Below are 15250 nucleotides of genomic sequence, written 5' to 3'. Positions count from 1 at the left end.
CTCTTCTTCTTGGTATCTGAAGGAGGCTCGCTGCTCTTTGGACGCACACCGCCACCTGCAGGCGAGATGACATTAATGTCAAACTAGTGCAGCAACACGAGGCTCAAACTATTTATTGGTAGTTTGGTAGAAAGGATCATCTTTCCTTTTGAACCATAACTGTAGCAGGATAATGCACGTTTCTTTGACCCTTAGAGTCCGCTTTAATATTACACACACCCGTATCGCTATAAATCAAGCGATAAAAAATAATACATTAATATGATTTTCTACTTTTACTGAGTTAATTTTTCAAACGCCAGTCCTAATCATAGAAATCAAATAGGCCTATTCATTAAGGTTTTTGTCATGATTCCACCATTTTTTTTTTAGATTAAAAAAGAATAATTTTCTATATACTACATGCCAAGTAGATTACTAGGTTGTCTTTTTGTGGGGTTTATTTTGCAGTATCAAGTGCGCTCACTCAAGCACGGATTAACCACCGGGCTGACTGGCTCGGTGCTCGGGGTCCTCCGACCTCTTGGGGGCATCCAAACCCCACCAACTGTAGCATCCAGCCTTTGTTTCTTGAAAAAACAAAACAAAACAAAACAGATAAATAGTCAACTTCACTTTAGTTTTGTGATAGCTTAGTTGCTGTGCCTGTGATGATGACGATGAGTCATGTGACCGTGAGAGCTGGAAAGCGCCAAAACCGAATGTAGAAAACGGATAAAAAATGGCGGACCTGTGGAGCAGCTAAAGAGATGGCGAAGAGAGAAAAGGGCATCAGGGAGCTTAAAATACGGAAAAATATTTCCTCACATTCAACTTTTTTTTCACACTTGTCTCACTGGAAAAGAGCAAAAATGTGGCGGCGAGAAGGACATATTTTTTGAGCCTGATACTAATATGGAGGACCAGCTGGACGCTAACGGACGGCAGAGACTCATTGGCGGGTAGGCAAGGAATTTAACAACCCTACAATTAGTCCTGTTCTTATCTGTTTCATCTTGACAGTTTTGATGTACTATTTAAACCATCTAGGACAGGCGCCATCACCCTCCCTGAAAAGTCAAATCAATTTTATTTTAGGCCTATGTGTATGGCCAAATCACAACAAGTTATCTAAGGTCGCTTTTCATATAGAACAGGTCTCGACCATGTTTTATACTGAGTAAAGTAAATATGCTTATATTATTTATCTAATTAATGTTTTAGCCTCTGCTGTCTCTGTCAATTCTCCTCGCTCACGCGGGGCCTCGGCCCAACACGCACGCGCACAGCTGGTGTGTTTGGTTACACTCAGCGGGATGGAGGCAGATCTCTGTCTACTAAGCTTAGTGGCACTATGTTTCCCAAAAGACAACAAAGGAAGAAGACAGCTGAGATAGGAGAGTTAATGCTGAAAATGCACATGGTTCCTGTTTTGTTTTTAGGAATAGTGCCTGAATACAGACTGTGTGCTAGCTGACTTCTTCAGACTTTTACAGACTTGTTTTAGTCTCAGTTTTAGTCAGACTTAAGATGGAATTCTTTTTAAATATGAGGATGCATCGCTCCCTCTCTCATCCAGCTGCTCTCCTTTTCATCAGGGGCAGTTTTAGTGATTTAGGGGGCCTGGGCCCCAGCCCAACTGCTTTACTTTGATTTCACCCATTCTCTAAGTGGGAATGGTGGTGAGCTGTTAGCAGCTGTAGAAGAAGTTATGCTGTTCTCTTCACCCTCAGTGTTACTAATATAGACTAGTACAGGTGATGAGGAAATTTGTTTTAAATTACATTTGTATGTATAAAAATACAAACACAGGACTCACCACTGGATGGCAGGCTTTGATCCAACTTGGCAGTCAGAGAAGAAATACTCTTCCTGGCTCTACAAGGCTGAACTTAGTAAATTAATTAATTAATTAATTAATTGCTGCACATATATTGTGTAAATCCTGTATGACAGATGATACTGTATCTACAGGTGTTGTCATTCAGGTTGTGATCACAGGCTGCAGCCAATGATCACAGTTTTTGTGTGTAAGTCCTGTATTACTACAGGTGTTTCCAACAGACAACAGATTTTTTTTTCCAACCTATTGAAAATAGAAACTCAGTGAGGCTCAAAAATCATATAAATGTGTAGCATTTTTTATAGCCTGATTTTTGAAAAGCACATTTTGTGTGCAGAGCAGTATGAGTGTGAGTATTTGACACTGCAACAAAAAAAGTACAAAAATCAGTGCTGCTGCTAATCATTGACATATCCTAGGCTGCAATGATCATAAAAATAAGAATCTACTTAGCATATTGAAAGTAATTAATTTTTCCTGTTTTTGTTTTTTTCATCTAAAACATCAAGACGAAAACCTGTATGTTAAAATTCTGAAAATGAATGAATATTTGATATAAATGATTAGCGCATTTTGTGCGCAGAGCAGTATGAGTGTGTGTAATATTGAAGCAGAGCCCTAAGGGTTAACATTGTTGTGTATGTTCAAAGAAATATAAAGGCCTACAGTTTGATGCTGGTCTATTAAAGCGTATAGACTGTAGCACTCGGACTTAGATTTGTATTTATTTGTTTATATCTATCCACTAACCCCACAGAACCTTATTAATCTCCACTGAGGATCAATACAGTCTTATGTTGTCGTCTTTCTTTCTCTACCCCCAAACTTACTATATTTGAAAAAGGCAACCATGAAACAATGTACTTTGCAAAAGGCGCTGTTTTATTTGCAAATTTTTTCACACCGTGTCAGCATGAAAACCCTTAAAAAACACTTTAAAATCAGTTTTCACACTTTTCCGGTGCAAACACATACCAAGATATTCTGCAACATTTTACCTGCTAAAATTTGAGTTGCATCCACCTCTTAGCAGTTGGCTTTTACAAACGTAATAGGTTACAATTTTTATGTGCATAAACAACAAAAACCCCAATTTCAAGTGTAAAAGTTATTACAAAGAGCCTACCAGCATGCCCTTTGTTTTCTTATTATTTCAGATGCACCTGCCAAACAAAAGGCCTTAAGAGCGAGGGACCAAACAAATACTGGAAATAAAGGCACTTTATGTGGTTTGTGAAAGTGAGAGACAGGAAATAAACCAGGACAAGCCCTAAGAAATACCTCAGACATACAGGGTACAATAGTAACTAAGAAAATTTACTCAAATACTGCAGTTTTGGCAATTGTGCTTTACTTAAGTATTTCTATTTCATGCTAATTAATATTAATACTTTACTACAATTCAAATTAGAAATGTCATACTTTTTACCCCTATTATTTTCTGCAAATATTATATAGGCACACAAATGAGCACAACAGCACAGGAATCCTGCAACAGGGAAGCTGCAGTTTGTTGTTTTTCTTGTTGCATGTGCTGGGTAACAAAAAATGCTTGGGGAGTAATGCCAGAGGAATGTTTAAGGTCATTTAGAAACAGTGTTTACATTACGTCTGTCGAAAAGAGAACAACAAAAGTTAAAATTTTGAATGCAGTGTGTCCTGGTTAGTACACACTGTAGTCATACATCTTTAAAAATGAGGCAAAAATTACTGTGAAGTTATGTGTTCAAGTAAAAAAGAGAATATCAGCCCATATATCTTTATCAGATTTGCTCATAAATATCAGTCCCCATATTGGCCTCAAAAATCCAGTATCTGATGGGCTCTAAACTGTACACAGGAAAATATGAAGAAGACACAATGATAAATAGAGGTGAACACAATGGCATTGCATAGTTTGACAAAAAACAAACAAACAAATAATAAAATTACTATCAGCAAAAATGTATCAATTCTCTAGCATTGCATAATAAAACATTCACATGTTGTTCATTAATCTTTTGTTCCATTCTTCAGTCTCTCTGAGTCTTCACTCTTTTGCACTTTGCAGCTCCTGGATCAGTGCTGGAAGAGAAAACCGGAGACATATACAGGCATAACGTAAAATAAAACATTAATAGTTAATACGTGCTTCTTAAATCAGTGAGTTTGGACAAAGAAGTCAGCACTCACCACTGATAATCTCCTCCTTCACTTTTTGAAGTTCTTTTTTCACATCTTCAATAATGTCCTTCAAACAAACATATGTGCAAAACCATAAGACCTCTGTATTCAAATGTTCTTACTTGACAAACCTATCATAATTTCAGCTCATCTGTATCTCAGCAAACAGCCTGAGAGCTCTATGTGAAAACATGGCAGAATTTTCCAAAAAGTTCTGTTCTGCTCTGATGACATTACTCTCTTGGTGTTTGCAAATCACGGTTGATTGGGAAGCACATGCAGAATCTAAAAACAGAATTTTGTTTTTAGCCTCTCTGTTTAGTATTAACAGAAGCCAAAACATTTCTTGTGCCGCGCACAGATATCAGTGTTTTTTGACTAATTTAAGACAATACTATATGAAAAAGTCACAATAAAGAGCTTTACTGCTACTAGTCTAGTTGCATGATATTGTTGCATAAATAGAGGAACCAACCTGTTTGATTTTTTCCATATCGATATCACCTCCTGCAGCATCTGAATTCTTTTTCACCACCTTCATTCTATGACAGAAAGGTGAACATGTTTAGTTTTGGCTGAAACACTCTCTGAAACCAGGAAGGTCTTTTCAAGGAGAGAGTTGCTGGGGAGAAGAAGCATATATTAAATTTTTTGGAGAATCAGAACAAAAATGCTTGAAAATCTCGCAGAGGGAAAGAAAGGGGGAGCCAGAACAGCAGCAGCCAACAGTTTATAAGCGTAACTGTAATCTTCAAGTGCTGTAACAACTGCTTTCACCTCAGTAGAAGCAACCACTTCCTCAAGTCTTTATAAAGACATTTGAACAAGTCCCTGCAGCTCGTAGAATCTGCTCGTCATTTGCCCGGAGTTTAGGGTAAAAGTGGAGCAATGATTAATGACTTTCCAAACATTATTGTAACACCTGGGTAGACCAAATACTCATTACAGCTATGGTATTCAGACCTAACGAGCAAAAAGTTCATGCTCATGCTGTCAAGAGGGAAATCAAATGAAAGCAGATGCAGGGCTCTGTCACGCTAACATGATGCAGTGACGCAGAGGACTGTCACCAAAGCAAAGTTTCGGTCTCTTATTGCAGCCTCAGACAGAAACCGCCAAATGTTGTGTGCTTTATTTGTCATTAGTCACATGAGAGCAGCACACCACGAACAAACACAGCGGTGATAAAGTTAAGAGCTCATTTCACACATTCATTGGCAAAGCAGAAAGCACTAAGGAGTAGCATCTCAGGACAGGAGAGGACCTTAGCAACAGGTTGGGACAGAGGGAGGACTGATACCTGGACACCGGGCTGGTGGCGGCGAAGTTAGAGGAGGGAGAAGTGGAGGAGCTGGATTCCTTCTGATTGCTGGTTAATTTGGGTCTGTTGCAAAAATATGCAGATCCTTTAAAGCAGCTGCTGATTTGGTTTTTGAATTTGTATGGATAGCTCAGGGGAGATTGTTATTTAGCACCAAATATGCATCTCAGTCCCACAGAAACATGTAAAACTGACACAAAAATGTGTGAAAAGGACATGCTGGTAACAGGAAAACAACGCCAATGCAGAGTCCATCTATGCAATTCTATTGTGAAATGTTGCAGTTTAGGTAACCCTTTGAAACCTGAGCAAGTTAGCTTGTTTTCTTTCAAAAACACAGGGAGAGGATGACTAGCAACTTAACAAGGAACTGCCCAAAAACTAGAGTGCAAAAAGTGCTTAATTTTTTTTTCTTACATAACAATTCCCTGAACATTTTTCGGTCTCATTTGTGTTTGTCTGTAGCTGCTATGTCAGTAGCAGTTGTAGCATGCCTCAGTGCATTAGCGTCACACTGCACTTTTACTGGTGGTTTTTGAGGTGGACGGTGTGTCAGAGTCTCTTGCTTGAAAAGCTACAAAACGCTCCATTGTGGCTCACAAGAATGTCATACATTTGAAATAGTAATACAGCTACTTAGCCAATATGATTGAGCATTAAGTTACTGCTAAACCAACTAGTTCACTTCGCTGTTATGGATGCAGCATGGATTACATGATGGGTTAGCCTTTCATTAATGTTGTGTACTGAAAGTGGAATGCTGTATTTATTTATTTATGAATAGGCCGATTTGTCTTCGCCAACTACATGTTGGATTCATTTATATGTTTATTTTCAGACATGTTTTAATTTTAAAATAAAACTTAAAATTGTCAATCATTAATTTATTTACATTAACTCTGAGGACCTCTAGGGTGTCACTGAACCCTTGTTGAAAGGAACTGTTTCAGAGAACAAAAAGATACTTTATAGTTTTTGGAAAAGATTGTGGTTTTGGTTAAAATTATGTACGGGACATAGGTGACGTAAACATATGTATTTTGCTTTGTTACATTAAGTACCTTTGAAGTACTTTGTGTGGTTACACAAAGTCTGTAAGTCACATAAGCTAACTACCTTAACTTTTGGTTTCACACAGGACACAAACAGCAGTCTGCTGGTTGAAAATCCAGGTTTGTTTGACCAATCCACCATCCCTCTCAAATGACCTGCTTACACAGACTTTCTCACTCATTTTACTCAATTTGTGTGTCCACCACAACAAAACAACATCATTGACTTTGCGTTGACATTGTTTTCCTGTTGATAGCATTGAATTTTTACACATTTTGTCCCCACAACCACATCATGTGCGGTGAGACTTTGTGTCCATTTTCTGTATTTCTATGAGACTTGACTGAAATATGAAAGCTGTCTGTGGAGTGTCATGGATCAGACTCTTACCTTGGCATGGTGGCAGATTTTTCTTTGGGCTTTCCATTGGTTTCTGATGAAATATGATAATATGTATTAGTCCAGTACATTTGTCTTCACCATGTTGTAGTTTAAAGAAGGAAGGTATGGTATCATATGACACATAGATTAGTCTAAATCTGAGCCAGTGTTTTGGTTGTCAACAGTTTGCTGTCATTTTGAAAATTGTTTTTTCACAGTATTATCTGGTGTGATACCAAGAACACACTAGCATGGTAAAAACCCATATATTTGATTGTATTTTTGTCCTGAAGGAGGAGAGAAAGTAACACTACTCACCTCCCGGTCCTGAGAATTTTGACGTGGAGGAGTCAGAATCCTCCTGCAGTCATACACAGACATGTACCAAAGTTATCATCCACTCATATTTGAAATCCTTCTGTTCTTTCTTCAAATATTACAGAATAGTGAGAGGAAATCAAATATTTATGAAGTCATTGACAGGAGACTTACATTTCGAGGTTCCTCCTTTTTTTCTGTAGGATTATCAGCAGCTTTCCTCCTGTTTAAAATACAGTTAGTCTCTTTAACCCTTTGAAACCTGAGCAAATGGGCTTGATTTCTTTCAAAAACATGGAGAGAAGGCAACTAGCAACTTAACAAGAAAAGATCCAAAAAATGAGCAAAATAATTTTTGAAAATTTTCAGAATTTTCAGGTCATTTCCTTGTCACCTTTTACTATTTTTTGCAATTAATGGGATATGCTTGCTCTTTATTTATTCCTCCATATTGTTGAGAGAACTTGAACGAATTTGCTCAGGTTTCAGAGGTTAAAATGCGTATGACAGGCGTCTGAATGCAGCACAAGAAAACTAATGTCCATCTAGGTGTTAAAGGGTTAAGTAAGGACTTACCTTCTAGCAAGGAGGGCACTCATTTCTCCCATTAGACAACCTCCACCACCTCCACCAGATGAGGGTGCTGGTTTCGGGGGTGGGGCTGCTCCTCCACCCTCATCCTGGATATATAAAAACATCCTCAGTCATTGTGTTCAAAAGAACGTGGTCCATTGATCAGCCTGCTCACTTTGTCATTTACATGGACATGGAAATCAAAATCATCCATCATTTCTGCCAAGCGACATCTTTTTATACAGCATTTACATATAATATATGTATCGTATACTTAGCAAGCGTGCATCATGGTAATTGCATTGGTGTAATACACTACCTTTGGTGTTTTACGTAGTTTGGCTCCTGCCAGAGCTGCAGCCAGACCGCCTCCTCCTCCTCCTCCTCCTCCTCCTCCTCCTCCTCCCCCCGCCGGGGGGGGCGGGGGTGGTGGAGGTGGGACCATGCCCCCAGAAGGAAGTGGTGGAGGTGCAGGTGGGCCTGAGGGTGGTGGGCTGGAGGTGGTGGGGGTGCCGTGGGCCAGGTGGAGCGGCCGGAGGTGCAGGAGGAGCAGGAAGGAGCAGGAGGAGCAGGAGGAGCAGCAGACGCAGCAGTGGAAGCCTGCCTCGCTTTCTCCTGTCGCTCCTTCTCCTGCTGCTCCTGCCTCTGTTGCTCTAGTCTGGACAGAGATGGATACATGATTTTAATGCTGGTGTAAAAAGCAGTAACTTTTAGAGGCTGTTTTATGTGTGTGTCTGGCTTTGGCATTTGGTGCCCTGGGCAGTTGCAGCCTCCCTAACAGTACCTTTTCTGGTGTTCAAGCTCCTGGGCAGAGGGTCCATTCTGAGCCGCACCTGAGCAAAAATATTGTTATGTTAAACTGATAAGTGTGCTCTGTCAACCAAGAAAAAGAAAACAGTAGATGCAAGCAGAATTGTTGTCCAGAGAGTACCTGAAGAAAAAACAACTAAACTCGAGCCTCACATTTATTTTGAGCGTACATTCATCATATTCAACTACAATATAGCAGGTGTTATCAAGTTGATGACACTTCTACATGCACATGTAGGCTATTTTTGATGTGAATAATTAAATAAATTTGATTTTAGCTAATATTTCACTGATTAGAAATAATACATTACTCTTTTAATTGAGCACAACACTCAACACGAAGCCTAATTATGGATGTTTCCCATTGTTTTATAATGTATTTACACATCAAGACTATAATATAGGTAAAACATTTGCAAAATCCTCTTTGACCTATTGATTAATTTGAACAGTAGTCAGCCTATTAACATTAAAGGGATAGTTAACCCAGTTTTTCAAAACAACTTGGCACATGACGAGCAGTATGGAGTCATTTTGTGGTTTTATTGTGTGTGGGTTTTTTTTTTTTTTTTTTTACGTTTGAATCCTGTTCACCATTTGCTTCTGTTGTTTGGGACATAAGAGCAACGCCTTTTCGTTGTGACACTCCTGAGGTGTTTTGTAGACTATAAAACTTAACCCTACTTTACATCTGTATGATGGTGAAAAGCTAATGACTGATTGGGTGAGCCCTTCACACTGCCTCACCTGCATCATGCACCCTCTTGCATTGCTATACTTACCTGTGCCTGCTGGTGCATTGAGAACCTCTAATGCATGCAACATGGACTTTGCAAATAGAGCAGCGTCCTCTTTACTGCCAAAGTTCAGCCCCCACACCTGTTTGGGATCCCGCCACTGGTGGAAGTTTGGTGTGGCTTGATTATACTTTATCCCTTTGATAATGGGACAGTTGATCACCACCTGGCAAAGACAGGAAGCACAGGATAGTGACTGTACTGAGGATTTGAGACTTTAGAGGTCATGGCCTATTATGTCATTAACACCTGTGCAATTGAATGCAAGTTCATACAAATCAGATAGAGAAGTCAGATGTGAGTTGATTCAAATGCATGATAATTTGTGAGTTTATATTTTTTTTATTTTATTTTTATCATATATTTCATGTGACTGTCACATTACTGTAATGCTCAAGACTGACTCGGGACATGAACAGTGGTCTCATTGGTGAAAGTCCTGTGTTTGTTTGACACATCCACCACCACTATCACCCTTTCGTACTTTCTTTCTCTTTATACAACATAATTGCTGCAGATGCGTTTACATTGGAGTTAGTTCAAAGCCCAGCTGCGTCTCATACAGACACTAAAGAGTGCCTTGTGGGGTAGGGCCCCGGTAGCTCAATGGATAGAGCATGCACCCTGTGTGGGCTGAGTCCTCAGCAGCAGCCTAGGTATGCTTCAGACCTGCTGCTGTTACCTGCATGTTGTCCCCGTCTCTGTTCCACCTTTCCTGTCTATCTCTACTATCAAATTAAGGATAAAGTAATAAGAATAATCCTTGGGATCTGACTTTAACGGTCCCCATGAGATGAGGACGGGCTGGTTTTTCTCTACATCTGCCTACAATGGGACTAAAATCCACAAGATGGTGATGTTACTGTATTGTTCAGTAGGAGGAGCATAAAAAAAACAAATTTCCTCTCTAATACCAACAAACAACACCAACATTGTGTGTGTGTGTGTGTGTGTGTGTGTGTGTGTGTGTGCGTGTGCGTGTGCGTGTGCGTGTGTGCATGTGTGTGTGTGTGTGTGTGTGCTAGCCAGTGTTTACCCATGTGTGAGTCTTATAGGAATTAAGAAGCCACAATGGGGTTCTGGTCTGAGCATGCTGCATCTTTTCTCAGTGATGAGTTATTGTTTGAAAGTATAGAGGTACACTTCATTTCTTATGGAATGCTGCTGGCATATTTTAGTATAATTTAATATATTACTGGAAATGATCAGCTCATAGCAAAAGAAAGGTGAGACTAAACTTCTCCAGTCTGAGTCCAACAGTTTCATCGCTGATCATTTTGAGCTGGAGTGAGCAAATTTGATGCCAAACTACATCAAACTATGCCAAACTACATTGTTGAGTTTGTCATTCTGTATTGTTTTCAGGGAAGTGAATTACAGGTAAATTAAGCATTCACAAAGTTCAGTGGATGTTACTTTCAACCAGAGACTGCACAACCAGATCAGGTGATGGTGATTGTCTGTTTGGCTGTGTGTGTGTGCGCGCATGTGTGTGTGTACACACACACACACACACACACACGTGTATGTATATACACTTGTCTTGTACCTGCTGGTCAGCCTGCAGTTTGCGGCCCACCACTCTGAAGGTGTTGGTCGCAGGGTTATGATAGATCTGGACGCGGCTGAAGGAAGGCGTGTCAGATCCCGCCGGCACCCACCGCTTGTTGCCGTCATCATACAGCATGACGGTTGCCCTCACTTGGCAGATACTGGACTCACTGTGAGAGTAGAAATGATGAGAAAATGATGATGACATGCATAGTACAAGTACATATGGTGGAAGGAAGTGGAAAGCAACAAAAGAAGTGCGTAGTGTAATATGTGGTGCAGTATTACAGATATGGACAGTTGGTGAAAAGGGGTAATCCCAGAATATTCATATTTACCAGCCGCAACAATGTTGCAACGGCTGATATTCTGTTCATCTCGTGAACCTTTATGTGCAGCTCATAATGTGAGAGTGTCGTCCTGGCGACATCAGTTGTAGTGAGAATGGCCTCAGAAGCCATTTTGAGTATTTTTCCAGATGTTTATATGTCGGTCTGTTCATCCATCTGTCTGTCTGCCTATCTGTGAACAGATTTTGTCAACGACCATTGACACCCCTACTTTACGCCCAAAGCTCTCAAAACTTTACAGGTGTACATCAGATCATAACGAAGGTTAAATTCAGCAAGGATGTGGTCTGAGAAAAGGTGCTGGAAGTAAGGATTCCCTAACTTCCCAAAAAATTGTGACAGGGACAGATTGTCACTTTGTGAAAAACTGTGTGGATAAATAGTCCCAGCAGTTTCAGGACAATGATTTCCAACACATAATCACAAGGAATTCAGAGATTTCACCATCTGTAATACTTAATATTGTCAAAAGATTCAGAAAATCTGGAGAACTCTCTGTATGTAAGGTACAAGGCTGTAAACCTACACTTAATGCCCGTGACCTTTGACCCCTCAGGTATTAGTGGGTAAACTGCACATTTAAGGAGGCACCATGAATACTAAAAGGTACATACAGGTTTTGGAGCAACATTTGCTGCCATCCAGTCTTTTTCAGGTACGTCCCTGCTTTTTCCAGCAAGACAATATCAAATCACATTCTGCATGTGTTACAGCTGTGTAAATTCACATAAAGCAAGAATGGGGAAGAATTTCACTCTTATAACTTAGACAATTAGTGTCCTCAGTTCCCCAATACTCACTGAGTGTTGTTAAAAGAAAAATCGACGAAATACAGTGGTAAATATGCCCCTGTCCTAACTTTTTTTTGCAATATTCTGCAGGCATTAAATTGAAAATAAGTGTGTATTCACAAAAAAAGTAATATTTATCAGTTTGAAAAATATTGTCTTGTACTGTATGTAATTGAATGTAGGTCGAAAAGGATTTGTGAATCATTGCATTCTGTTTTTATTTAGTTTTACACAGCCTTTCATCCTTTTTGGAATTAGGGTGTAGTCTTAAAGTCTTGCACTCAAAATTACAATAAAAATGAGGAAGTATTATCAGGAAACCAAAATGAAAGTATCAAAGCAAATTAGTCTCAATGCAACGGCGAGGCACCTGTTAGTGATAAAGTTTGATATATTTGTTTAAAATTAATAGTGATACACACACACACACACACACACACACACACACACACACACACACACACATTATTTTAAATGTAATTACATATGGGTAGAATAATCTACATATTCCATTACATCACAGTGTGTTTTGGATGTAGAAACTGAACAGCTGTTAAATGAATACAGTGAGGTAAAAAGTACATTATTGATCTCTCTCTCAATCTCAATGTTCTATTTGTGATTATTTTATTCTATTTATTTACTGCTTCATAATTCCACTGGCCACTCGCTGCCCATGAAAGAGGTCTATGGGATGGGATGGGTTAATGGGTTGATAATTATTTGTTTAATAAAAGAAGATATTGTCTGTTTTCTATTTTCTCTATACGTAACTCTGGTTTCAATTTAAAGTTAAAAAAACATATATTGTTTGTAAGCTTTTATATGTTTCTTTTTTAGTGACTATGTTAACACCTGACCCAGGGACAAAAGTTGAGAATTAGCCTTTTGCTTACATTACAGTAATGTATATCAATGTGCACTGACTCTGTAAAAATAAAATGATAAATAAAATCCTAAAAATAAATAAATTTTAAAAAAAAAGCCTCACAACAATCCAGCAGTACATAACCTCAAAAAATGTACTTGTTAATTTTTCATCCACAGTAAAAATAACTGGACAAAGATTTGCGTATTTTGTGAATTACTTGATAAAAAGTATCTCTCAGTATATACAGTTGGCATAGGATACTTCATACAATCAGGTCTTTGCAATATCTGTATTGTGTAATGCATTTGTATTGAATACGTTTGAATGTTTTTTTAGGAAAAGTTAAACAAATATAGTGGCGTGTTTGCAGCAGTGCAGCAGATACTTATTTCTGTTTTCTATGAAGCATAATGACAATGACTTTATTCAGTTGACTTCTTGTTTCTAAGTCTAGCCTGTGGCAAATATGAACTTCCTGCCAAAAAGGTTTTTATGCTTTGACCACTTCCTGTACACAGAACACTACCCAATAAGGACTGCATTATTTCACCTGTCAGTGTAACATACTCATAATCGTTAGCCCTTAAAATCTTCATAATATACCCTGTCCACAGAAAATACAGATAGCCGAGCTCTGATATTTCTCCTTTCTATGTGACAGCTGTCGAAACAGAACACCTGCTGAGCATGAGACAGTCATACAACAGGAAATGTAGTCAGAGCTTGTTGAGCAAAGTGAAGTGCAGAGCTGCTAGGAAGCAGTGCTGTTCTGCAAAGATTCACTTATTCAGGCATGATATATTTGAAATGATTTTGGAAAAAAGAAACAGTTTACAGTGGGTTAACATCATCAATGTCACAAGAAAATGACTCACCCCATATTCCAGCCCAGTATCCAATGTTTCACGTGCTTTCAAACAATCTGCTTCTTCTCCTCAATTTGAATACTTTCTATCACGAGTGCATCTGTCCATCAGTGTGTGTAGTCAAACCTGCTGCCGTTACTGCCTGCACACCTCTAACACCCGCTTTCATGACATTGTTTAACACCAACCACTTGCACTTCTGCCTTTGTATTCTCATTTCCTAGACAGGTTTTTTTCTCTCTTCCTGTTCTCGTTTCCTTCACTCGTTCTTTTAAATTCTTTTTTCACACCTCACCGTTTTGCTATCTCTCTGTGTGTAACTCTGATTTCTGTCTGCTTTCTTCCTGACCTTCATACAGTTTGGCTTTTGGGGTGAGTGGGGGGGGGGGGTGTAGTTTTTAGTACAAGTGGTGCCCTTCTGTAAGTCAGTGTGTGTGTGTGTGTGTGTGTGTGTGTGTGTTAGTGTGTATCGGGGCATGAAGGACTACAAGACAAGTCACAAGCCCTACTCACATCATTATTTAGACTAGTTCAGATAGAGTTGGAGGCGTCACTTGCGGTGGTTCAGTGTAACTTTTCGTGTGTTTTTGTATTTCAAAATAAACAGTTATTACTGTAAATAACTATATTATTTCTATCATCAGTCCAACAGCAGTATAAGGTCATGTTTAACTTAGTAATGTTACTTTGCACTGACATTCTGCATCAGTGGGATTAAAGGGGAGCTGAAGGGTAATGAAAGCCACATCAAAATGTTGCGAGTCATACTAAAAAGAGGAAACTGCCAAACTATTCAAATGGTAGCAGCAACACTGACACTTTTCAACACCCAACTGAAGTCCCCGTGTCTTGCTTCAGTTAGATGAATTAAGGCTGCGTAGTATCAGCATCGGGCCTGGAGGCAAAAGAACAGTGGCAGCCATCTATTTTTTTGAGAAAGGGGCCACTTAAAATCTTGTTGTGTCACACCAAAACCAAAAGCCATAACTCAGTTTTAGGAAATCCGTTTTGTTGTTTTAGTGGCTGATATTGGCCCTTTAAAAAAACGTGTCACTTTCCTGTCACATCTTTGTCTCTTATTTTTCTGATTGTTGCGACATGTGTGGACTAATGCTGGTGCAGTCAACATTTTGAAATGCACAACAATCTGTTTTGATGTGTCATACATTTTTAATGAGGCAGCACTATAAAACAGGAACATAAATTAAAGAATGACAGTTTTAACCTTTTGCATTGGGTGCTTTTTTTTATATTGTATATTTTATATACTGATGTTTTGACTGAGTCATCAGTAAGGTGACACATTATTTTAGGTTTATAATTTTTCTAAAGAATTCCTTTCAAGTTTTCTTGAAAGTAACTTGGCACTTATTACAAGAAAATTACAGACTACATTTTAAGAAATGAGTTCGTCTGAGTATGTATTGATTAGAAATAACATGAAATGTGCATTTTAAATACAGACATATTGCTTAATGCACGATATCGTTGGTTTCATTTTTGTTTTCTCCATCACAGACCTGCTGTATGTTTTCACCACTGTTAACATTGAATCATAAAATAAAGGTGAGGATTATTGGAAA

The 15250-nt window shown here is 38.9% G+C and overlaps 1 pseudogene; it reads right to left on the bottom strand.

Moving 5' to 3' along the window:
* Nucleotides 1-2683: 2683 nt before the first annotated feature.
* On the bottom strand, nucleotides 2684-13961 carry LOC121952474 (annotated as a pseudogene).
* Nucleotides 13962-15250: the final 1289 nt, after the last annotated feature.

Source organism: Plectropomus leopardus, chromosome 13, assembly GCF_008729295.1.
Source record: "Plectropomus leopardus isolate mb chromosome 13, YSFRI_Pleo_2.0, whole genome shotgun sequence".
NCBI classification, from domain to species: Eukaryota; Metazoa; Chordata; class Actinopteri; order Perciformes; family Serranidae; genus Plectropomus; species Plectropomus leopardus.
Note: the sequence above shows the minus strand (reverse complement) of the source record. Positions and strands in the feature narration are given on the sequence as shown.